This window comes from Oncorhynchus keta, unplaced genomic scaffold (genome assembly GCF_023373465.1).
Source record: "Oncorhynchus keta strain PuntledgeMale-10-30-2019 unplaced genomic scaffold, Oket_V2 Un_contig_18477_pilon_pilon, whole genome shotgun sequence".
NCBI classification, from domain to species: Eukaryota; Metazoa; Chordata; class Actinopteri; order Salmoniformes; family Salmonidae; genus Oncorhynchus; species Oncorhynchus keta.
The window spans coordinates 7,736-29,870 of NW_026280940.1; the positions used below are offsets into that span (position 1 = coordinate 7,736).

At 56.7% G+C, this 22,135-nt stretch overlaps 1 long non-coding RNA gene across 35 annotated transcripts; it reads left to right on the plus strand.

Moving 5' to 3' along the window:
- Window positions 1-106: 106 nt before the first annotated feature.
- On the plus strand, window positions 107-21,931 carry LOC127920138 (uncharacterized). Of its 35 annotated transcripts, none has more exons than XR_008105192.1 (4): window positions 107-152; window positions 2,312-2,360; window positions 2,431-2,471; window positions 21,651-21,931. It is a non-coding gene; the product is annotated as an uncharacterized LOC127920138 (long non-coding RNA). The 35 variants fall into 35 exon arrangements; XR_008105193.1 differs by lacking the exon at window positions 107-152 and adding an exon at window positions 155-200; XR_008105194.1 differs by lacking the exon at window positions 107-152 and adding an exon at window positions 203-248.
- The last annotated feature ends 204 nt before the right edge of the window (window positions 21,932-22,135 follow it).

Here is a 22,135-nt window from a genome sequence, read left to right on the forward strand (position 1 = left end):
AGCCTGTTGGAGAGGGAAGAAAGCACAGCCCCTCTACTATCATGAACATGCTGGGGACAACCCTGACTACATACCAGACCACCCTGGACCAGACTACTACAGAGGTAACCCTGACTACATACCAGACCACCCTGGACCAGACTACTACAGAGGTAACCCTGACTACATACCAGACCACCCTGGACCAGACTACTACAGAGGTAACCCTGACTACATACCAGACCACCCTGGACCAGACTACTACAGAGGTAACCCTCCTAACCCTGACTACATACCAGACCACCCTGGACCAGACTACTACAGAGGTAACCCTGACTACATACCAGACCACCCTGGACCAGACTACTACAGAGGTAACCCTCCTAACCCTGACAACATACCAGACCACCCTGGACCAGACTACTACAGAGGTAACCCTCCTAACCCTGACTACATACCAGACCACCCTGGACCAGACTACTACAGAGGTAACCCTCCTAACCCTGACAACATACCAGACCACCCTGGACCAGACTACTACAGAGGTAACCCTCCTAACCCTGACTACATACCAGACCACCCTGGACCAGACTACTACAGAGGTAACCCTCCTAACCCTGACTACATACCAGACCACCCTGGACCAGACTACTACAGAGGTAACCCTCCTAACCCTGACTACATACCAGACCACCCTGGACCAGACTACTACAGAGGTAACCCTCCTAACCCTGACTACATACCAGACCACCCTGGACCAGACTACTACAGAGGTAACCCTCCTAACCCTGACTACATACCAGACCACCCTGGACCAGACTACTACAGAGGTAACCCTCCTAACCCTGACTACATACCAGACCACCCTGGACCAGACTACTACAGAGGTAACCCTCCTAACCCTGACTACATACCAGACCACCCTGGACCAGACTACTACAGAGGTAACCCTCCTAACCCTGACAACATACCAGACCACCCTGGACCAGACTACTACAGAGGTAACCCTCCTAACCCTGACTACATACCAGACCACCCTGGACCAGACTACTACAGAGGTAACCCTCCTAACCCTGACAACATACCAGACCACCCTGGACCAGACTACTACAGAGGTAACCCTCCTAACCCTGACTACATACCAGACCACCCTGGACCAACTACTACAGAGGTAACCCTCCTAACCCTGACTACATACCAGACCACCCTGGACCAGACTACTACAGAGGTAACCCTCCTAACCCTGACTACATACCAGACCACCCTGGACCAGACTACTACAGAGGTAACCCTGACTACATACCAGACCACCCTGGACCAGACTACTACAGAGGTAACCCTCCTAACCCTGACTACATACCAGACCACCCTGGACCAGACTACTACAGAGGTAACCCTGACTACATACCAGACCACCCTGGACCAGACTACTACAGAGGTAACCCTCCTAACCCTGACTACATACCAGACCACCCTGGACCAGACTACTACAGAGGTAACCCTCCTAACCCTGACTACATACCAGACCACCCTGGACCAGACTACTACAGAGGTAACCCTGACTACATACCAGACCACCCTGGACAGACTACTACAGAGGTAACCCTCCTAACCCTGACAACATACCAGACCACCCTGGACCAGACTACTACAGAGGTAACCCTCCTAACCCTGACTACATACCAGACCACCCTGGACCAGACTACTACAGAGGTAACCCTCCTAACCCTGACAACATACCAGACCACCCTGGACCAGATTACTACAGAGGTAACCCTCCTAACCCTGACTACATACCAGACCACCCTGGACCAGACTACTACAGAGGTAACCCTCCTAACCCTGACTACATACCAGACCACCCTGGACCAGACTACTACAGAGGTAACCCTCCTAACCCTGACTACATACCAGACCACCCTGGACCAGACTACTACAGAGGTAACCCTGACTACATACCAGACCACCCTGGACCAGACTACTACAGAGGTAACCCTCCTAACCCTGACTACATACCAGACCACCCTGGACCAGACTACTACAGAGGTAACCCTCCTAACCCTGACTACATACCAGACCACCCTGGACCAGACTACTACAGAGGTAACCCTCCTAACCCTGACTACATACCAGACCACCCTGGACCAGACTACTACAGAGGTAACCCTCCTAACCCTGACTACATACCAGACCACCCTGGACCAGACTACTACAGAGGTAACCCTGACTACATACCAGACCACCCTGGACCATTAACAGGTCCTGGATCAGCCGAAACAGTCAGAGAGGCTGGTCCAGGAGGTTCAGTGTTGTCATGTTATGTTATTAACAGGTCCTGGATCAGCAGAAACAGTCAGAGAGGCTGGTCCAGGAGGTTCAGTGTTGTCATGTTATGTCATTAACAGGTCCTGGATCAGCAGAAACAGTCAGAGGCTGGTCCAGGAGGTTCAGTCAACCAGCGACTGATGTCAGAACAGAAGAGCCACTTAGAGGTGAGTAGTACTGTCGTCGCTCTTTGTTCTGCAGTGAAAGTGTCAACCGGCACTGACTGTATGTCATTCTTTCTTCTGACATTTAGAATAGGGGCGGCAGGGTAGCCTAGTGGTTAGAGTGTAGAGGGGGCAGGGTGGCCTAGTGGTTAGAGTGTAGAGGGGTAGGGTAGCCTAGTGGTTAGAGTGGAGGGGTGGCAGGTAGCCTAGTGGTTAGAGTGTAGGGGCGGCAGGGTAGCCTAGTGGTTAGAGTGTAGAGGTGGCAGGGTAGCCTAGTGGTTAGAGTGGAGGGGTGGCAGGTAGCCTAGTGGTTAGAGTGTAGAGGTGGCAGGGTAGCCTAGTGGTTAGAGTGGAGGGGTGGCAGGTAGCCTAGTGGTTAGAGTGGAGGGGTGGCAGGGTAGCCTAGTGGTTAGAGTGGAGGGGTGGCAGGGTAGCCTAGTGGTTAGAGTGTAGGGCGGCAGGGTGGCCTAGTGGTTAGAGTGTAGGGGCGGCAGGGTGGCCTAGTGGTTAGAGTGTAGGGGCGGTAGGGTGGCCTAGTGGTTAGAGTGGAGGGGCGGTAGGGTGGCCTAGTGGTTAGAGTGTAGGGGCGGTAGGGTGGCCTAGTGGTTAGAGTGTAGGGGCGGCAGGGTGGCCTAGTGGTTAGAGTGTAGGGGCGGCAGGGTGGCCTAGTGGTTAGAGTGTAGAGGTGGTAGGGTAGTCTAGTGGTTAGAGTGTAGAGGCGGTAGGGTGGCCTAGTGGTTAGAGTGTAGAGGCGGTAGGGTGGCCTAGTGGTTAGAGTGTAGAGGCGGTAGGTAGCCTAGTGGTTAGAGTGTAGAGGCGGTAGGTAGCCTAGTGGTTAGAGTGTAGGGGCGGCAGGGTGGCCTAGTGGTTAGAGTGTAGAGGGGGTAGGGTGGCCTAGTGGTTAGAGTGTAGAGGGGGTATGGTAGCCTAGTGGTTAGAGTGTAGAGGGGGTAGGGTGGCCTAGTGGTTAGAGTGTAGGGGCGGTAGGGTGGCCTAGTGGTTAGAGTGTAGGGGCGGCAGGGTGGCCTAGTGGTTAGAGTGTAGAGGTGGCAGGGTAGCCTAGTGGTTAGAGTGGAGGGGTGGCAGGGTAGCCTAGTGGTTAGAGTGGAGGGGTGGCAGGTAGCCTAGTGGTTAGAGTGGAGGGGTGGCAGGGTAGCCTAGTGGTTAGAGTGGAGGGTGGCAGGGTAGCCTAGTGGTTAGAGTGTAGGGGCGGCAGGGTGGCCTAGTGGTTAGAGTGTAGGGCGGCAGGGTGGCCTAGTGGTTAGAGTGTAGGGGCGGTAGGGTGGCCTAGTGGTTAGAGTGGAGGGGCGGTAGGGTGGCCTAGTGGTTAGAGTGTAGGGGCGGTAGGGTGGCCTAGTGGTTAGAGTGTAGGGCGGCAGGGTGGCCTAGTGGTTAGAGTGTAGGGGCGGCAGGGTGGCCTAGTGGTTAGAGTGTAGAGGTGGTAGGGTAGTCTAGTGGTTAGAGTGTAGAGGCGGTAGGGTGGCCTAGTGGTTAGAGTGTAGAGGCGGTAGGGTGGCCTAGTGGTTAGAGTGTAGAGGCGTAGGTAGCCTAGTGGTTAGAGTGTAGAGGCGGTAGGTAGCCTAGTGGTTAGAGTGTAGGGGGCGGCAGGGTGGCCTAGTGGTTAGAGTGTAGAGGGGGTAGGGTGGCCTAGTGGTTAGAGTGTAGAGGGGGTATGGTAGCCTAGTGGTTAGAGTGTAGAGGGGTAGGGTGGCCTAGTGGTTAGAGTGTAGGGGCGGTAGGGTGGCCTAGTGGTTAGAGTGTAGGGGCGGCAGGGTGGCCTAGTGGTTAGAGTGTAGAGGGGGTAGGGTGGCCTAGTGGTTAGAGTGTAGAGGGGTAGGGTGGCCTAGTGGTTAGAGTGTAGGGGCGGCAGGGTGGCCTAGTGGTTAGAGTGTAGGGGCGGCAGGGTGGCCTAGTGGTTAGAGTGTAGGGGCGGCAGGGTGGCCTAGTGGTTAGAGTGTAGAGGTGGTAGGGTAGTCTAGTGGTTAGAGTGTAGAGGCGGTAGGGTGGCCTAGTGGTTAGAGTGTAGAGGCGGTAGGGTGGCCTAGTGGTTAGAGTGTAGAGGCGGTAGGTAGCCTAGTGGTTAGAGTGTAGAGGCGGTAGGTAGCCTAGTGGTTAGAGTGTAGGGGCGGCAGGGTGGCCTAGTGGTTAGAGTGTAGAGGGGTAGGGTGGCCTAGTGGTTAGAGTGTAGAGGGGGTATGGTAGCCTAGTGGTTAGAGTGTAGAGGGGGTAGGGTGGCCTAGTGGTTAGAGTGTAGGGGCGGTAGGGTGGCCTAGTGGTTAGAGTGTAGGGGCGGCAGGGTGGCCTAGTGGTTAGAGTGTAGAGGGGGTAGGGTGGCCTAGTGGTTAGAGTGTAGAGGGGTAGGGTGGCCTAGTGGTTAGAGTGTAGGGGCGGCAGGGTGGCCTAGTGGTTAGAGTGTAGGGGCGGCAGGGTGGCCTAGTGGTTAGAGTGTAGAGGGGGTAGGGTGGCCTAGTGGTTAGAGTGTAGGGGCGGCAGGGTGGCCTAGTGGTTAGAGTGTTGAGGGGTAGGGTGGCCTAGTGGTTAGAGTGTAGGGGCGGTAGGGTGGCCTGTTGGTTAGAGTGTAGAGGGGGTAGGGTGGCCTAGTGGTTAGAGTGTAGGGGCGGTAGGGTGGCCTAGTGGTTAGAGTGTAGAGGGGGTAGGGTGGCCTAGTGGTTAGAGTGTAGAGGGGGTAGGGTGGCCTAGTGGTTAGAGTGTAGAGGAGGTAGGGTGGCCTAGTGGTTAGAGTGTAGAGGGGGTAGGGTGGCCTAGTGGTTAGAGTGTAGAGGGGGTAGGGTGGCCTAGTGGTTAGAGTGTAGAGGTGGTAGGTAGCCTAGTGGTTAGAGTGTAGAGGAGGTAGGGTGGCCTAGTGGTTAGAGTGTAGAGGGGTAGGGTGGCCTAGTGGTTAGAGTGGAGAGGTGGTAGGGTGGCCTAGTGGTTAGAGTGTAGAGGGGGTAGGGTGGCCTAGTGGTTAGAGTGTAGGGGAGGCAGGGTAGTCTAGTGGTTAGAGTGTAGGGGCGGCAGGGTGGCCTAGTGGTTAGAGTGTAGAGGTGGTATGGTGGCCTAGTGGTTAGAGTGTAGAGGCGGCAGGGTGGCCTAGTGGTTAGAGTGTAGGGGAGGCAGGGTGGCCTAGTGGTTAGAGTGTAGAGGCGGCAGGGTGGCCCTAGTGGTTAGAGTGTAGAGGCGGCGGGGTAGCCTAGTGGTTAGAGTATAGAGGTGGTATGGTAGCCTAGTGGTTAGAGTGTAGGGGCGGCAGGGTAGCCTAGTGGTTAGAGTGTAGAGGGGGCAGTGTGGCCTAGTGGTTAGAGTGTAGGGGAGGCAGGGTAGTCTAGTGGTTAGAGTGTAGGGGCGGCAGGGTGGCCTAGTGGTTAGAGTGTAGAGGCGGCAGGGTGGCCTAGTGGTTAGAGTGTAGGTGCGGTAGGGTAGTCTAGTGGTTAGAGTGGAGGGGCGGCAGGGTAGCCTAGTGGTTAGAGTGTAGAGGTGGTAGGTAGCCTAGTGGATTTAGAGTGTAGGGGCGGCAGGGTAGCCTAGTGGTTAGAGTGTAGAGGGGCAGGGTGGCCTAGTGGTTAGAGTGTAGGGCGGTAGGGTAGTCTAGTGGTTAGAGTGGAGGGGCGGCAGGGTAGCCTAGTGGTTAGAGTGTAGAGGCGGCAGGGTAGTCTAGTGGTTAGAGTGTAGAGGTGGTAGGTAGCCTAGTGGTTAGAGTGTAGGGGCGGCAGGGTAGCCTAGTGGTTAGAGTGTAGAGGGGGCAGGGGTGGCCTAGTGGTTAGAGTGTAGGGGCGGTAGGGTAGTCTAGTGGTTAGAGTGGAGGGGGCGGCAGGGTAGCCTAGTGGTTAGAGTGTAGAGGCGGCAGGGTAGTCTAGTGGTTAGAGTGTAGGGGCGGCAGGGTAGCCTAGTGGTTAGAGTGTAGAGGCGGCAGGGTGGCCTAGTGGTTAGAGTGTAGGGGCGGCAGGGTAGCCTAGTGGTTAGAGTGTAGAGGTGGTAGGGTGGCCTAGTGGTTAGAGTGGAGGGGCGGCAGGGTAGTCTAGTGGTTAGAGTGTAGAGGTGGTAGGGTGGCCTAGTGGTTAGAGTGTAGAGGTGGTAGGGTGGCCTAGTGGTTAGAGTGTAGAGGTGGTAGGGTGGCCTAGTGGTTAGAGTGGAGGGGAGGCAGGGTAGTCTATTGGTTAGAGTGTAGAGGTGGTAGGGTGGCCTAGTGGTTAGGGTGGAGGGGCGGCAGGGTAGTCTAGTGGTTAGAGTGTAGAGGCGGCAGGGTGGCCTAGTGGTTAGAGTGTAGAGGTGGTAGGGTGGCCTAGTGGTTAGAGTGGAGGGGAGGCAGGGTAGTCTAGTGGTTAGAGTGTAGGGGCGGCAGGGTAGTCTAGTGGTTAGAGTGGAGGGGCGGCAGGGTAGTCTAGTGGTTAGAGTGGAGGGGCGGCAGGGTAGCCTAGTGGTTAGAGTGGAGGGGCGGCAGGGTAGTCTAGTGGTTAGAGTGGAGGGGCGGCAGGGTAGCCTAGTGGTTAGAGTGTAGGGGCGGCAGGGTAGCCTAGTGGTTAGAGTGTAGAGGTGGCAGGGTAGTCTAGTGGTTAGAGTGTAGGGGCGGCAGGGTAGCCTAGTGGTTAGAGTGGGGGCGGCAGGGTGGCCTAGTGGTTAGAGTGGAGAGGTGGTAGGGTGGCCTAGTGGTTAGAGTGTAGAGGCGGCAGGGTAGCCTAGTGGTTAGAGTGTAGGGGCGGCAGGGTAGTCTAGTGGTTAGAGTGTAGGGGCGGCAGGGTAGCCTAGTGGTTAGAGTGTAGAGGTGGCAGGGTAGTCTAGTGGTTACATTTACATTTACATTTAAGTCATTTAGAGTGTAGGGGCGGCAGGGTAGCCTAGTGGTTAGAGTGGAGGGGCGGCAGGGTGGCCTAGTGGTTAGAGTGGAGAGGTGGTAGGGTGGCCTAGTGGTTAGAGTGTAGAGGCGGCAGGGTAGCCTAGTGGTTAGAGTGTAGGGGCGGCAGGGTAGCCTAGTGGTTAGAGTGTAGGGCGGCAGGGTAGCCCTAGTGGTTAGAGTGTAGAGGTGGTAGGGTGGCCTAGTGGTTAGAGTGTAGAGGCGGCAGGGTAGCCTAGTGGTTAGAGTGTAGTAGCGGCAGGGTAGCCTAGTGGTTAGAGTGTAGGGGCGGCAGGGTAGCCTAGTGGTTAGAGTGTAGGGGCGGCAGGGTGGCCTAGTGGTTAGAGTGTAGGGGTGGCAGGGTAGCCTAGTGGTTAGAGTGGAGAGAGGGTAGGGTGGCCTAGTGGTTAGAGTGTAGGGGCGGCAGGGTAGCCTAGTGGTTAGAGTGTAGAGGGGGTAGGGTGGCCTAGTGGTTAGAGTGTAGGGGCGGCAGGGTAGCCTAGTGGTTAGAGTGTAGAGCGGCAGGGTAGCCTAGTGGTTAGAGTGTAGAGGCGGCAGGGGTGGCCTAGTGGTTAGAGTGTAGGGCGGCAGGTAGCCTAGTGGTTAGAGTGTAGAGGGGGTAGGGTGGCCTAGTGGTTAGAGTGTAGGGGCGGCAGGGTAGCCTAGTGGTTAGAGTGTAGAGGTGGCAGGGTAGCCTAGTGGTTAGAGTGTAGAGGCGGCAGGGTGGCCTAGTGGTTAGAGTGTAGGGCGGCAGGGTAGCCTAGTGGTTAGAGTGTAGGGGCGGCAGGGTGGCCTAGTGGTTAGAGTGTAGAGGCGGCAGGGTGGTCTAGTGGTTAGAGTGTAGGGGCGGCAGGGTGGCCTAGTGGTTAGAGTGTAGAGGCGGCAGGGTGGCCTAGTGGTTAGAGTGTAGAGGCTGCAGGGTAGCCTAGTGGTTAGAGTGTAGGGGCGGCAGGGTGGCCTAGTGGTTAGAGTGTAGAGGCGGCAGGGTGGCCTAGTGGTTAGAGTGTAAAGGGGGTAGGGTAGCCTAGTGGTTAGAGTGTAGAGGGGGTAGGGTAGCCTAGTGGTTAGAGTGTAGAGGCGGCAGGGTGGCTAGTGGTTAGGTGTAGAGGCAGCAGGGTGCCCTAGTGGTTAGAGTGTAGGGGCGGCAGGGTAGCCTAGTGGTTAGAGTGTAGAGGGGCGGCAGGGGTAGCCTAGTGGTTAGAGTGTAGAGGGGCAGGGTAGTCTAGTGGTTAGAGTGTAGAGGTGGTATGGTAGCCTAGTGGTTAGAGTGTAGAGGTGGTATGGTAGCCTAGTGGTTAGAGTGTAGGGGCGGCAGGGTGGCCTAGTGGTTAGAGTGTAGAGGTGGTAGGGTGGCCTAGTGGTTAGAGTGGAGAGAGTCGGCAGGGTGGCCTAGTGGTTAGAGTGTAGAGGGGTATGGTAGCCTAGTGGTTAGAGTGTAGGGCGGTAGGGTAGTCTAGTGGTTAGAGTGGAGGGGCGGCAGGGTAGCCTAGTGGTTAGAGTGTAGAGGTGGTAGGTAGCCTAGTGGTTAGAGTGTAGGGCGGCAGGGTAGCCTAGTGGTTAGAGTGTAGAGGGGGCAGGGTGGCCTAGTGGTTAGAGTGTAGGGGCGGTAGGGTAGTCTAGTGGTTAGAGTGGAGGGGCGGCAGGGTAGCCTAGTGGTTAGAGTGTAGAGGCGGCAGGGTAGTCTAGTGGTTAGAGTGTAGGGGCGGCAGGGTAGCCTAGTGGTTAGAGTGTAGAGGCGGCAGGGTGGCCTAGTGGTTAGAGTGTAGGGGCGGCAGGGTAGCCTAGTGGTTAGAGTGTAGAGGTGGTAGGGTGGCCTAGTGGTTAGAGTGGAGGGCGGCAGGGTAGTCTAGTGGTTAGAGTGTAGAGGTGGTAGGGTGGCCTAGTGGTTAGAGTGTAGAGGTGGTAGGGTGGCCTAGTGGTTAGAGTGTAGAGGTGGTAGGGTGGCCTAGTGGTTAGAGTGGAGGAGGCAGGGTAGTCTATTGGTTAGAGTGTAGAGGTGGTAGGGTGGCCTAGTGGTTAGAGTGGAGGGGAGGCAGGGTAGTCTAGTGGTTAGAGTGTAGGGCGGCAGGGTAGTCTAGTGGTTAGAGTGGAGGGGGCGGCAGGGTAGTCTAGTGGTTAGAGTGGAGGGCGGCAGGGTAGCCTAGTGGTTAGAGTGGAGGGGCGGCAGGGTAGTCTAGTGGTTAGAGTGGATGGGCGGCAGGGTAGCCTAGTGGTTAGAGTGTAGGGGCGGCAGGGTAGCCTAGTGGTTAGAGTGTAGAGGTGGCAGGGTAGTCTAGTGGTTAGAGTGTAGGGGCGGCAGGGTAGCCTAGTGGTTAGAGTGGAGGGCGGCAGGGTGGCCTAGTGGTTAGAGTGGAGAGAGGTGGTAGGGGTGGCCTAGTGGTTAGAGTGTAGAGGCGGCAGGGTAGCCTAGTGGTTAGAGTGTAGAGGCAGCAGGGTGCCCTAGTGGTTAGAGTGTAGAGGGGGGCAGTGTGGCCTAGTGGTTAGAGTGTAGGGGAGGCAGGGTAGTCTAGTGGTTAGAGTGTAGGGGCGGCAGGGTGGCCTAGTGGTTAGAGTGTAGAGGCGGCAGGGTGGCTAGTGGTTAGAGTGTAGGTGCGGTAGGGTAGTCTAGTGGTTAGAGTGGAGGGGCGGCAGGGTAGCCTAGTGGTTAGAGTGTAGAGGTGGTAGGTAGCCTAGTGGTTAGAGTGTAGGGGCGGCAGGGTAGCCTAGTGGTTAGAGTGTAGAGGGGGCAGGGTGGCCTAGTGGTTAGAGTGTAGGGGCGGTAGGGTAGTCTAGTGGTTAGAGTGGAGGGGCGGCAGGGTAGCCTAGTGGTTAGAGTGTAGAGGCGGCAGGGTAGTCTAGTGGTTAGAGTGTAGAGGTGGTAGGTAGCCTAGTGGTTAGAGTGTAGGGGCGGCAGGGTAGCCTAGTGGTTAGAGTGTAGAGGGGGCAGGGTGGCCTAGTGGTTAGAGTGTAGGGCGGTAGGGTAGTCTAGTGGTTAGAGTGGAGGCGGCAGGGTAGCCTAGTGGTTAGAGTGTAGAGGCGGCAGGGTAGTCTAGTGGTTAGAGTGTAGGGGCGGCAGGGTAGCCTAGTGGTTAGAGTGTAGAGGCGGCAGGGTGGCCTAGTGGTTAGAGTGTAGGGGCGGCAGGGTAGCCTAGTGGTTAGAGTGTAGAGGTGGTAGGGTGGCCTAGTGGTTAGAGTGGAGGGCGGCAGGGTAGTCTAGTGGTTAGAGTGTAGAGGTGGTAGGGTGGCCTAGTGGTTAGAGTGTAGAGGTGGTAGGGTGGCCTAGTGGTTAGAGTGTAGAGGTGGTAGGGTGGCCTAGTGGTTAGAGTGGAGGAGGCAGGGTAGTCTATTGGTTAGAGTGTAGAGGTGGTAGGGTGGCCTAGTGGTTAGGGTGGAGGGCGGCAGGGTAGTCTAGTGGTTAGAGTGTAGAGGCGGCAGGGTGGCCTAGTGGTTAGAGTGTAGAGGTGGTAGGGTGGCCTAGTGGTTAGAGTGGAGGGGAGGCAGGGTAGTCTAGTGGTTAGAGTGTAGGGGCGGCAGGGTAGTCTAGTGGTTAGAGTGGAGGGCGGCAGGGTAGTCTAGTGGTTAGAGTGGAGGGGCGGCAGGGTAGCCTAGTGGTTAGAGTGGAGGGCGGCAGGGTAGTCTAGTGGTTAGAGTGGAGGGCGGCAGGGTAGCCTAGTGGTTAGAGTGTAGGGGCGGCAGGGTAGCCTAGTGGTTAGAGTGTAGAGGTGGCAGGGTAGTCTAGTGGTTAGAGTGTAGGGGCGGCAGGGTAGCCTAGTGGTTAGAGTGGAGGGGCGGCAGGGTGGCCTAGTGGTTAGAGTGGAGAGGTGGTAGGGTGGCCTAGTGGTTAGAGTGTAGAGGCGGCAGGGTAGCCTAGTGGTTAGAGTGTAGGGCGGCAGGGTAGTCTAGTGGTTAGAGTGTAGGGGCGGCAGGGTAGCCTAGTGGTTAGAGTGTAGAGGTGGCAGGGTAGTCTAGTGGTTACATTTACATTTACATTTAAGTCATTTAGAGTGTAGGGCGGCAGGGTAGCCTAGTGGTTAGAGTGGAGGGCGGCAGGGTGGCCTAGTGGTTAGAGTGGAGAGGTGGTAGGGTGGCCTAGTGGTTAGAGTGTAGAGGCGGCAGGGTAGCCTAGTGGTTAGAGTGTAGGGCGGCAGGGTAGCCTAGTGGTTAGAGTGTAGGGGCGGCAGGGTAGCCTAGTGGTTAGAGTGTAGAGGTGGTAGGGTGGCCTAGTGGTTAGAGTGTAGAGGCGGCAGGGTAGCCTAGTGGTTAGAGTGTAGTAGCGGCAGGGTAGCCTAGTGGTTAGAGTGTAGGGCGGCAGGGTAGCCTAGTGGTTAGAGTGTAGGGGCGGCAGGGTGGCCTAGTGGTTAGAGTGTAGGGTGGCAGGGTAGCCTAGTGGTTAGAGTGGAGAGAGGGTAGGGTGGCCTAGTGGTTAGAGTGTAGGGGCGGCAGGGTAGCCTAGTGGTTAGAGTGTAGAGGGGTAGGGTGGCCTAGTGGTTAGAGTGTAGGGCGGCAGGGTAGCCTAGTGGTTAGAGTGTAGAGGCGGCAGGGTAGCCTAGTGGTTAGAGTGTAGAGGCGGCAGGGTGGCCTAGTGGTTAGAGTGTAGGGGCGGCAGGGTAGCCTAGTGGTTAGAGTGTAGAGGGGGTAGGGTGGCCTAGTGGTTAGAGTGTAGGGGCGGCAGGGTAGCCTAGTGGTTAGAGTGTAGAGGTGGCAGGGTAGCCTAGTGGTTAGAGTGTAGAGGCGGCAGGGTGGCCTAGTGGTTAGAGTGTAGGGCGGCAGGGTAGCCTAGTGGTTAGAGTGTAGGGGCGGCAGGGTGGCCTAGTGGTTAGAGTGTAGAGGCGGCAGGGTGGTCTAGTGGTTAGAGTGTAGGGCGGCAGGGTGGCCTAGTGGTTAGAGTGAGAGGCGGCAGGGTGGCCTAGTGGTTAGAGTGTAGAGGCTGCAGGGTAGCCTAGTGGTTAGAGTGTAGGGGCGGCAGGGTGGCCTAGTGGTTAGAGTGTAGAGGCGGCAGGGTGGCCTAGTGGTTAGAGTGTAAAGGGGTAGGGTAGCCTAGTGGTTAGAGTGTAGAGGGGGTAGGGTAGCCTAGTGGTTAGAGTGTAGAGGCGGCAGGGTGGCCTAGTGGTTAGAGTGTAGAGGCAGCAGGGTGCCCTAGTGGTTAGAGTGTAGGGGCGGCAGGGTAGCCTAGTGGTTAGAGTGTAGAGGGGCGGCAGGGTAGCCTAGTGGTTAGAGTGTAGAGGGGGCAGGGTAGTCTAGTGGTTAGAGTGTAGAGGTGGTATGGTAGCCTAGTGGTTAGAGTGTAGAGGTGGTATGGTAGCCTAGTGGTTAGAGTGTAGGGCGGCAGGGTGGCCTAGTGGTTAGAGTGTAGAGGTGGTAGGGTGGCCTAGTGGTTAGAGTGGAGAGTCGGCAGGGTGGCCTAGTGGTTAGAGTGTAGAGGGGTATGGTAGCCTAGTGGTTAGAGTGTAGGGGCGGTAGGGTAGTCTAGTGGTTAGAGTGGAGGGGCGGCAGGGTAGCCTAGTGGTTAGAGTGTAGAGGTGGTAGGTAGCCTAGTGGTTAGAGTGTAGGGGCGGCAGGGTAGCCTAGTGGTTAGAGTGTAGAGGGGCAGGGTGGCCTAGTGGTTAGAGTGTAGGGGCGGTAGGGTAGTCTAGTGGTTAGAGTGGAGGGGCGGCAGGGTAGCCTAGTGGTTAGAGTGTAGAGGCGGCAGGGTAGTCTAGTGGTTAGAGTGTAGGGCGGCAGGGTAGCCTAGTGGTTAGAGTGTAGAGGCGGCAGGGTGGCCTAGTGGTTAGAGTGTAGGGCGGCAGGGTAGCCTAGTGGTTAGAGTGTAGAGGTGGTAGGGTGGCCTAGTGGTTAGAGTGGAGGGGCGGCAGGGTAGTCTAGTGGTTAGAGTGTAGAGGTGGTAGGGTGGCCTAGTGGTTAGAGTGTAGAGGTGGTAGGGTGGCCTAGTGGTTAGAGTGTAGAGGTGGTAGGGTGGCCTAGTGGTTAGAGTGGAGGAGGCAGGGTAGTCTATTGGTTAGAGTGTAGAGGTGGTAGGGTGGCCTAGTGGTTAGAGTGGAGGAGGCAGGGTAGTCTAGTGGTTAGAGTGTAGGGCGGCAGGGTAGTCTAGTGGTTAGAGTGGAGGGGCGGCAGGGTAGTCTAGTGGTTAGAGTGGAGGGGCGGCAGGGTAGCCTAGTGGTTAGAGTGGAGGGGCGGCAGGGTAGTCTAGTGGTTAGAGTGGATGGGCGGCAGGGTAGCCTAGTGGTTAGAGTGTAGGGGCGGCAGGGTAGCCTAGTGGTTAGAGTGTAGAGGTGGCAGGGTAGTCTAGTGGTTAGAGTGTAGGGGCGGCAGGGTAGCCTAGTGGTTAGAGTGGAGGGGCGGCAGGGTGGCCTAGTGGTTAGAGTGGAGAGGTGGTAGGGTGGCCTAGTGGTTAGAGTGTAGAGGCGGCAGGGTAGCCTAGTGGTTAGAGTGTAGAGGCAGCAGGGTGCCCTAGTGGTTAGAGTGTAGGGGCGGCAGGGTAGCCTAGTGGTTAGAGTGTAGAGGGGCGGCAGGGTAGCCTAGTGGTTAGAGTGTAGAGGGGCAGGGTAGTCTAGTGGTTAGAGTGTAGAGGTGGTATGGTAGCCTAGTGGTTAGAGTGTAGAGGTGGTATGGTAGCCTAGTGGTTAGAGTGTAGGGGCGGCAGGGTGGCCTAGTGGTTAGAGTGTAGAGGTGGTAGGGTGGCCTAGTGGTTAGAGTGTAGAGGGGGTATGGTAGCCTAGTGGTTAGAGTGGAGAGGGGCAGGGTAGCCTAGTGGTTAGAGTGTAGAGGTGGTATGGTAGCCTAGTGGTTAGAGTGTAGAGGTGGTATGGTAGCCTAGTGGTTAGAGTGTAGGGCGGCAGGGTGGCCTAGTGGTTAGAGTGTAGAGGTGGTAGGGTGGCCTAGTGGTTAGAGTGGAGAGTCGGCAGGGTGGCCTAGTGGTTAGAGTGTAGAGGGGGTATGGTAGCCTAGTGGTTAGAGTGTAGGGGCGGTAGGGTAGTCTAGTGGTTAGAGTGGAGGGGCGGCAGGGTAGCCTAGTGGTTAGAGTGTAGAGGTGGTAGGTAGCCTAGTGGTTAGAGTGTAGGGGCGGCAGGGTAGCCTAGTGGTTAGAGTGTAGAGGGGGCAGGGTGGCCTAGTGGTTAGAGTGTAGGGGCGGTAGGGTAGTCTAGTGGTTAGAGTGGAGGCGGCAGGGTAGCCTAGTGGTTAGAGTGTAGAGGCGGCAGGGTAGTCTAGTGGTTAGAGTGTAGGGGCGGCAGGGTAGCCTAGTGGTTAGAGTGTAGAGGCGGCAGGGTGGCCTAGTGGTTAGAGTGTAGGGGCGGCAGGGTAGCCTAGTGGTTAGAGTGTAGAGGTGGTAGGGTGGCCTAGTGGTTAGAGTGGAGGGCGGCAGGGTAGTCTAGTGGTTAGAGTGTAGAGGTGGTAGGGTGGCCTAGTGGTTAGAGTGTAGAGGTGGTAGGGTGGCCTAGTGGTTAGAGTGTAGAGGTGGTAGGTGGCCTAGTGGTTAGAGTGGAGGAGGCAGGGTAGTCTATTGGTTAGAGTGTAGAGGTGGTAGGGTGGCCTAGTGGTTAGAGTGGAGGGGAGGCAGGGTAGTCTAGTGGTTAGAGTGTAGGGGCGGCAGGGTAGTCTAGTGGTTAGAGTGGAGGGGCGGCAGGGTAGTCTAGTGGTTAGAGTGGAGGGGCGGCAGGGTAGCCTAGTGGTTAGAGTGTAGAGGGGGCAGGGTAGTCTAGTGGTTAGAGTGTAGAGGTGGTATGGTAGCCTAGTGGTTAGAGTGTAGAGGTGGTATGGTAGCCTAGTGGTTAGAGTGTAGGGGCGGCAGGGTGGCCTAGTGGTTAGAGTGTAGAGGTGGTAGGGTGGCCTAGTGGTTAGAGTGTAGAGGGTATGGTAGCCTAGTGGTTAGAGTGGAGAGGGGGCAGGGTAGCCTAGTGGTTAGAGTGTAGAGGTGGTATGGTAGCCTAGTGGTTAGAGTGTAGAGGTGGTATGGTAGCCTAGTGGTTAGAGTGTAGGGGCGGCAGGGTGGCCTAGTGGTTAGAGTGTAGAGGTGGTAGGGTGGCCTAGTGGTTAGAGTGGAGAGTCGGCAGGGTGGCCTAGTGGTTAGAGTGTAGAGGGGGTATGGTAGCCTAGTGGTTAGAGTGTAGGGGCGGTGAGGTAGTCTAGTGGTTAGAGTGGAGGGGCGGCAGGGTAGCCTAGTGGTTAGAGTGTAGAGGTGGTAGGTAGCCTAGTGGTTAGAGTGTAGGGCGGCAGGGTAGCCTAGTGGTTAGAGTGTAGAGGGGCAGGGTGGCCTAGTGGTTAGAGTGTAGGGGCGGTAGGGTAGTCTAGTGGTTAGAGTGGAGGGGCGGCAGGGTAGCCTAGTGGTTAGAGTGTAGAGGCGGCAGGGTAGTCTAGTGGTTAGAGTGTAGGGCGGCAGGGTAGCCTAGTGGTTAGAGTGTAGAGGCGGCAGGGTGGCCTAGTGGTTAGAGTGTAGGGGCGGCAGGGTAGCCTAGTGGTTAGAGTGTAGAGGTGGTAGGGTGGCCTAGTGGTTAGAGTGGAGGGCGGCAGGGTAGTCTAGTGGTTAGAGTGTAGAGGTGGTAGGGTGGCCTAGTGGTTAGAGTGTAGAGGTGGTAGGGTGGCCTAGTGGTTAGAGTGTAGAGGTGGTAGGGTGGCCTAGTGGTTAGAGTGGAGGAGGCAGGGTAGTCTATTGGTTAGAGTGTAGAGGTGGTAGGGTGGCCTAGTGGTTAGAGTGGAGGAGGCAGGGCAGTCTAGTGGTTAGAGTGTAGGGGCGGCAGGGTAGTCTAGTGGTTAGAGTGGAGGGGCGGCAGGGTAGTCTAGTGGTTAGAGTGGAGGGGCGGCAGGGTAGCCTAGTGGTTAGAGTGGAGGGGCGGCAGGGTAGTCTAGTGGTTAGAGTGGATGGGCGGCAGGGTAGCCTAGTGGTTAGAGTGTAGGGCGGCAGGGTAGCCTAGTGGTTAGAGTGTAGAGGTGGCAGGGTAGTCTAGTGGTTAGAGTGTAGGGCGGCAGGGTAGCCTAGTGGTTAGAGTGGAGGGGCGGCAGGGTGGCCTAGTGGTTAGAGTGGAGAGGTGGTAGGGTGGCCTAGTGGTTAGAGTGTAGAGGCGGCAGGGTAGCCTAGTGGTTAGAGTGTAGGGGCGGCAGGGTAGTCTAGTGGTTAGAGTGTAGGGCGGCAGGGTAGCCTAGTGGTTAGAGTGTAGAGGTGGCAGGGTAGTCTAGTGGTTACATTTACATTTACATTTAAGTCATTTAGAGTGTAGGGGCGGCAGGGTAGCCTAGTGGTTAGAGTGGAGGCGGCAGGGTGGCCTAGTGGTTAGAGTGGAGAGGTGGTAGGGTGGCCTAGTGGTTAGAGTGTAGAGGCGGCAGGGTAGCCTAGTGGTTAGAGTGTAGGGGCGGCAGGGTAGCCTAGTGGTTAGAGTGTAGGGGCGGCAGGGTAGCCTAGTGGTTAGAGTGTAGAGGTGGTAGGGTGGCCTAGTGGTTAGAGTGTAGAGGCGGCAGGGTAGCCTAGTGGTTAGAGTGTAGTAGCGGCAGGGTAGCCTGGTGGTTAGAGTGCAGGGGCGGCAGGGTAGCCTAGTGGTTAGAGTGTAGGGGCGGCAGGGTGGCCTAGTGGTTAGAGTGTAGGGGTGGCAGGGTAGCCTAGTGGTTAGAGTGGAGAGAGGGTAGGGTGGCCTAGTGGTTAGAGTGTAGGGGCGGCAGGGTAGCCTAGTGTTTAGAGTGTAGAGGGGGTAGGGTGGCCTAGTGGTTAAAGTGTAGGGGCGGCAGGGTAGCCTAGTGGTTAGAGTGTAGAGGCGGCAGGGTAGCCTAGTGGTTAGAGTGTAGAGGCGGCAGGGTGGCCTAGTGGTTAGAGTGTAGGGGCGGCAGGGTAGCCTAGTGGTTAGAGTGTAGAGGGGGTAGGGTGGCCTAGTGGTTAGAGTGTAGGGGCGGCAGGGTAGCCTAGTGGTTAGAGTGTAGAGGTGGTAGGGTGGCCTAGTGGTTAGAGTGTAGAGGGGTATGGTAGCCTAGTGGTTAGAGTGGAGAGGGGCAGGGTAGCCTAGTGGTTAGAGTGTAGAGGTGGTATGGTAGCCTAGTGGTTAGAGTGTAGGGGCGGCAGGGTGGCCTAGTGGTTAGAGTGTAGAGGTGGTAGGGTGGCCTAGTGGTTAGAGTGGAGAGTCGGCAGGGTGGCCTAGTGGTTAGAGTGTAGAGGGGGTATGGTAGCCTAGTGGTTAGAGTGTAGAGGGGGCAGGGTAGCCTAGTGGTTAGAGTGTAGAGGTGGTATGGTAGCCTAGTGGTTAGAGTGTAGAGGTGGTATGGTAGCCTAGTGGTTAGAGTGTAGGGGCGGCAGGGTGGCCTAGTGGTTAGAGTGTAGAGGTGGTAGGGTGGCCTAGTGGTTAGAGTGGAGGGGCGGCAGGGTAGTCTAGTGGTTAGAGTGGAGGGGCGGCAGGTGGCCTAGTGGTTAGAGTGGAGGGGCGGCAGGGTAGTCTAGTGGTTAGAGTGTAGGGCGGCAGGTGGCCTAGTGGTTAGAGTGTAGAGGGGTAGGTAGCCTAGTGGTTAGAGTGGAGAGGGGTAGGGTGGCCTAGTGGTTAGAGTGTAGAGGCGGTATGGTGGCCTAGTGGTTAGAGTGGAGGGGCGGCAGGGTAGTCTAGTGGTTAGAGTGGAGGGGCGGCAGGTGGCCTAGTGGTTAGAGTGGAGGGGCGGCAGGGTAGTCTAGTGGTTAGAGTGTAGGGGCGGCAGGTGGCCTAGTGGTTAGAGTGTAGAGGGGGGTAGGTAGCCTAGTGGTTAGAGTGTAGAGGCGGCAGGGTAGTCTAGTGGTTAGAGTGGAGGGGCGGCAGGTGGCCTAGTGGTTAGAGTGTAGGGGCGGCAGGTGGCCTAGTGGTTAGAGTGTAGAGGGGGTAGGTAGCCTAGTGGTTAGAGTGTAGGGCGGCAGGGTAGCCTAGTGGTTAGAGTGTAGGGGCGGCAGGGTAGCCTAGTGGTTAGAGTGTAGGGGCGGCAGGGTGGCCTAGTGGTTAGAGTGTAGAGGGGGTAGGTAGCCTAGTGGTTAGAGTGTAGGGCGGCAGGGTAGCCTAGTGGTTAGAGTGTAGGGGCGGCAGGGTAGCCTAGTGGTTAGAGTGTAGGGGCGGCAGGGTGGCCTAGTGGTTAGAGTGTAGGGGTGGCAGGGTAGCCTAGTGGTTAGAGTGGAGAGAGGGTAGGGTGGCCTAGTGGTTAGAGTGTAGGGGCGGCAGGGTAGCCTAGTGTTTAGAGTGTAGAGGGGGTAGGGTGGCCTAGTGGTTAGAGTGTAGGGGCGGCAGGGTAGCCTAGTGGTTAGAGTGTAGAGGCGGCAGGGTAGCCTAGTGGTTAGAGTGTAGAGGCGGCAGGGTGGCCTAGTGGTTAGAGTGTAGGGGCGGCAGGGTAGCCTAGTGGTTAGAGTGTAGGCGGGGGTAGGGTGGCCTAGTGGTTAGAGTGTAGGGGCGGCAGGGTAGCCTAGTGGTTAGAGTGTAGAGGTGGCAGGGTAGCCTAGTGGTTAGAGTGTAGAGGCGGCAGGGTGGCCTAGTGGTTAGAGTGTAGAGGCGGCAGGGTGGCCTAGTGGTTAGAGTGTAGAGGCTGCAGGGTAGCCTAGTGGTTAGAGTGTAGGGGCGGCAGGGTGGCCTAGTGGTTAGAGTGTAGAGGCGGCAGGGTGGCCTAGTGGTTAGAGTGTAGAGGGGGTAGGGTAGCCTAGTGGTTAGAGTGTAGAGGGGTAGGGTAGCCTAGTGGTTAGAGTGTAGAGGCGGCAGGGTGGCCTAGTGGTTAGAGTGTAGAGGCAGCAGGGTGCCCTAGTGGTTAGAGTGTAGGGGTGGCAGGGTAGCCTAGTGGTTAGAGTGTAGAGGGGCGGCAGGGTAGCCTAGTGGTTAGAGTGTAGAGGGGGCAGGGTAGTCTAGTGGTTAGAGTGTAGAGGTGGTATGGTAGCCTAGTGGTTAGAGTGTAGAGGTGGTATGGTAGCCTAGTGGTTAGAGTGTAGGGCGGCAGGGTGGCCTAGTGGTTAGAGTGTAGAGGTGGTAGGGTGGCCTAGTGGTTAGAGTGTAGAGGGGGTATGGTAGCCTAGTGGTTAGAGTGGAGAGGGGCAGGGTAGCCTAGTGGTTAGAGTGTAGAGGTGGTATGGTAGCCTAGTGGTTAGAGTGTAGAGGTGGTATGGTAGCCTAGTGGTTAGAGTGTAGGGGGCGGCAGGGTGGCCTAGTGGTTAGAGTGTAGAGGTGGTAGGGTGGCCTAGTGGTTAGAGTGAGAGTCGGCAGGGTGGCCTAGTGGTTAGAGTGTAGAGGGGGTATGGTAGCCTAGTGGTTAGAGTGTAGAGGGGGCAGGGTAGCCTAGTGGTTAGAGTGTAGAGGTGGTATGGTAGCCTAGTGGTTAGAGTGTAGAGGTGGTATGGTAGCCTAGTGGTTAGAGTGTAGGGGCGGCAGGTGGCCTAGTGGTTAGAGTGTAGAGGTGGTAGGGTGGCCTAGTGGTTAGAGTGGAGGCGGCAGGGTAGTCTAGTGGTTAGAGTGGAGGGGCGGCAGGTGGCCTAGTGGTTAGAGTGGAGGGGCGGCAGGGTAGTCTAGTGGTTAGAGTGTAGGGGCGGCAGGTGGCCTAGTGGTTAGAGTGTAGAGGGGGTAGGTAGCCTAGTGGTTAGAGTGGAGAGGGGGTAGGGTGGCCTAGTGGTTAGAGTGTAGAGGCGGTATGGTGGCCTAGTGGTTAGAGTGGAGGGGCGGCAGGGTAGTCTAGTGGTTAGAGTGGAGGGCGGCAGGTGGCCTAGTGGTTAGAGTGGAGGGCGGCAGGGTAGTCTAGTGGTTAGAGTGTAGGGCGGCAGGTGGCCTAGTGGTTAGAGTGTAGAGGGGGTAGGTAGCCTAGTGGTTAGAGTGTAGAGGCGGCAGGGTAGTCTAGTGGTTAGAGTGGAGGGGCGGCAGGTGGCCTAGTGGTTAGAGTGTAGGGGCGGCAGGTGGCCTAGTGGTTAGAGTGTAGAGGGGGTAGGTAGCCTAGTGGTTAGAGTGGGGCGGCAGGGTAGCCTAGTGGTTAGAGTGTAGAGGGGTAGGGTAGTCTAGTGGTTAGAGTGTAGAGGCGGCAGGGTAGTCTAGTGGTTAGAGTGGAGGGGCGGCAGGGTAGTCTAGTGGTTAGAGTGGAGGGGCGGCAGGGTAGTCTAGTGGTTAGAGTGTAGAGGCGGCAGGGTAGCCTAGTGGTTAGAGTGTAGAGGCGGCAGGGTAGCCTAGTGGTTAGAGTGTAGAGGCGGCAGGGTAGCTAGTGGTTAGAGTGCAGAGGCGGCAGGGTAGCCTAGTGGTTAGAGTGTAGAGGAGGCTGGGTATCCTAGTGGTTAGAGTGTAGAGGCGGTAGGGTAGTCTAGTGGTTAGGTGTAGAGGCGGCAGGGTGGCCTAGTGGTTAGAGTGTAGAGGTGGTAGGGTGGCCTGGTGGTTAGAGTGTAGAGGCGGTAGGGTGGCCTAGTGGTTAGGGTGGAGGGGTGGCCTAGTGGTTAGAGTGTAGAGGCGGCAGGGTGGCCTAGTGGTTAGAGTGTAGGGGCGGCAGGGTGGCCTAGTGGTTAGAGTGTAGAGGCGGCAGGGTAGCCTAGTGGTTAGAGTGTAGAGGGGCGGCAGGGTAGCCTAGTGGTTAGAGTGTAGAGGGGGCAGGGTAGTCTAGTGGTTAGAGTGTAGAGGTGGTATGGTAGCCTAGTGGTTAGAGTGTAGAGGTGGTATGGTAGCCTAGTGGTTAGAGTGTAGGGGCGGCAGGGTGGCCTAGTGGTTAGAGTGTAGAGGTGGTAGGGTGGCCTAGTGGTTAGAGTGGGAGGCGGCAGGGTGGCCTAGTGGTTAGAGTGTAGAGGGGGTATGGTAGCCTAGTGGTTAGAGTGGAGAGGGGGCAGGGTAGCCTAGTGGTTAGAGTGTAGAGGTGGTATGGTAGCCTAGTGGTTAGAGTGTAGAGGTGGTATGGTAGCCTAGTGGTTAGAGTGTAGGGGCGGCAGGGTGGCCTAGTGGTTAGAGTTTAGAGGTGGTAGGGTGGCCTAGTGGTTAGAGTGGAGAGTCGGCAGGGTGGCCTAGTGGTTGGAGTGTAGAGGGGGTATGGTAGCCTAGTGGTTAGAGTGTAGAGGGGGCAGGGTAGCCTAGTGGTTAGAGTGTAGAGGTGGTATGGTAGCCTAGTGGTTAGAGTGGAGGGCGGCAGGGTGGCCTAGTGGTTAGAGTGGAGGGGCGGCAGGGTGGCCTAGTGGTTAGAGTGTAGAGGGGGTAGGGTGGCCTAGTGGTTAGAGTGTAGAGGCGGCAGGGTGGCCCAGTGGTTAGAGTGTAGAGGCGGTATGGTAACATAGCTCTTTTTTTCTCTGTCTCGCTCTCTTTCTCTCTCTCTATCTCTCTGTCTCTCTCTCTGTCTCCTCTCTCCTCTCTCTCTCTCTCTCTCTCTCTGTCTCCCTCTCTCTCTCTCTCTCTCTGTCTCTCTCTCTCTCTCTCTCTCTCTCTGTCCCCTCCCTCTCTCTCTCTCTCGTGTAGGAGCTCCGTGCAGCGCTGTCTGACTGTAACGTAGAGTTACAGCGTCTGAGATCCCAGTGTTCTGAAAAGACGCTCCAGACCAACCGACTACAGACTGACTTACAGACGTCCCAGCAACACTGGGAGAGGGAGAGAGAAAGGGAGAAGCAGAGAGAAGGAGAGAGGGAGAAAACGAGGGAGAAGCAGAGGGAAGGAGAGAGAGAGAAGGAGAGAGAGAGCACCGTGGAGTTGCAGGCAGAAGTTCAGAGGATCAGACAACTCAATCAGAAAGATTCTCAGGTAAACAGTCTGTCACTGTGTTTTATAAAGCCCTGTTTATCCCTCTAGTAAACATGACAGTTGGTCTGTTACTATGTTTTATAAAACCCTGTTTATCCCTCTAGTAAACATGACAGTTGGTCTGTTCTGTTACTGTGTTTTATAAAGCCCTGTTTATCCCTCTAGTAAACATGACAGTTGTCTGTCTGTTACTGTGTTTTATAAAG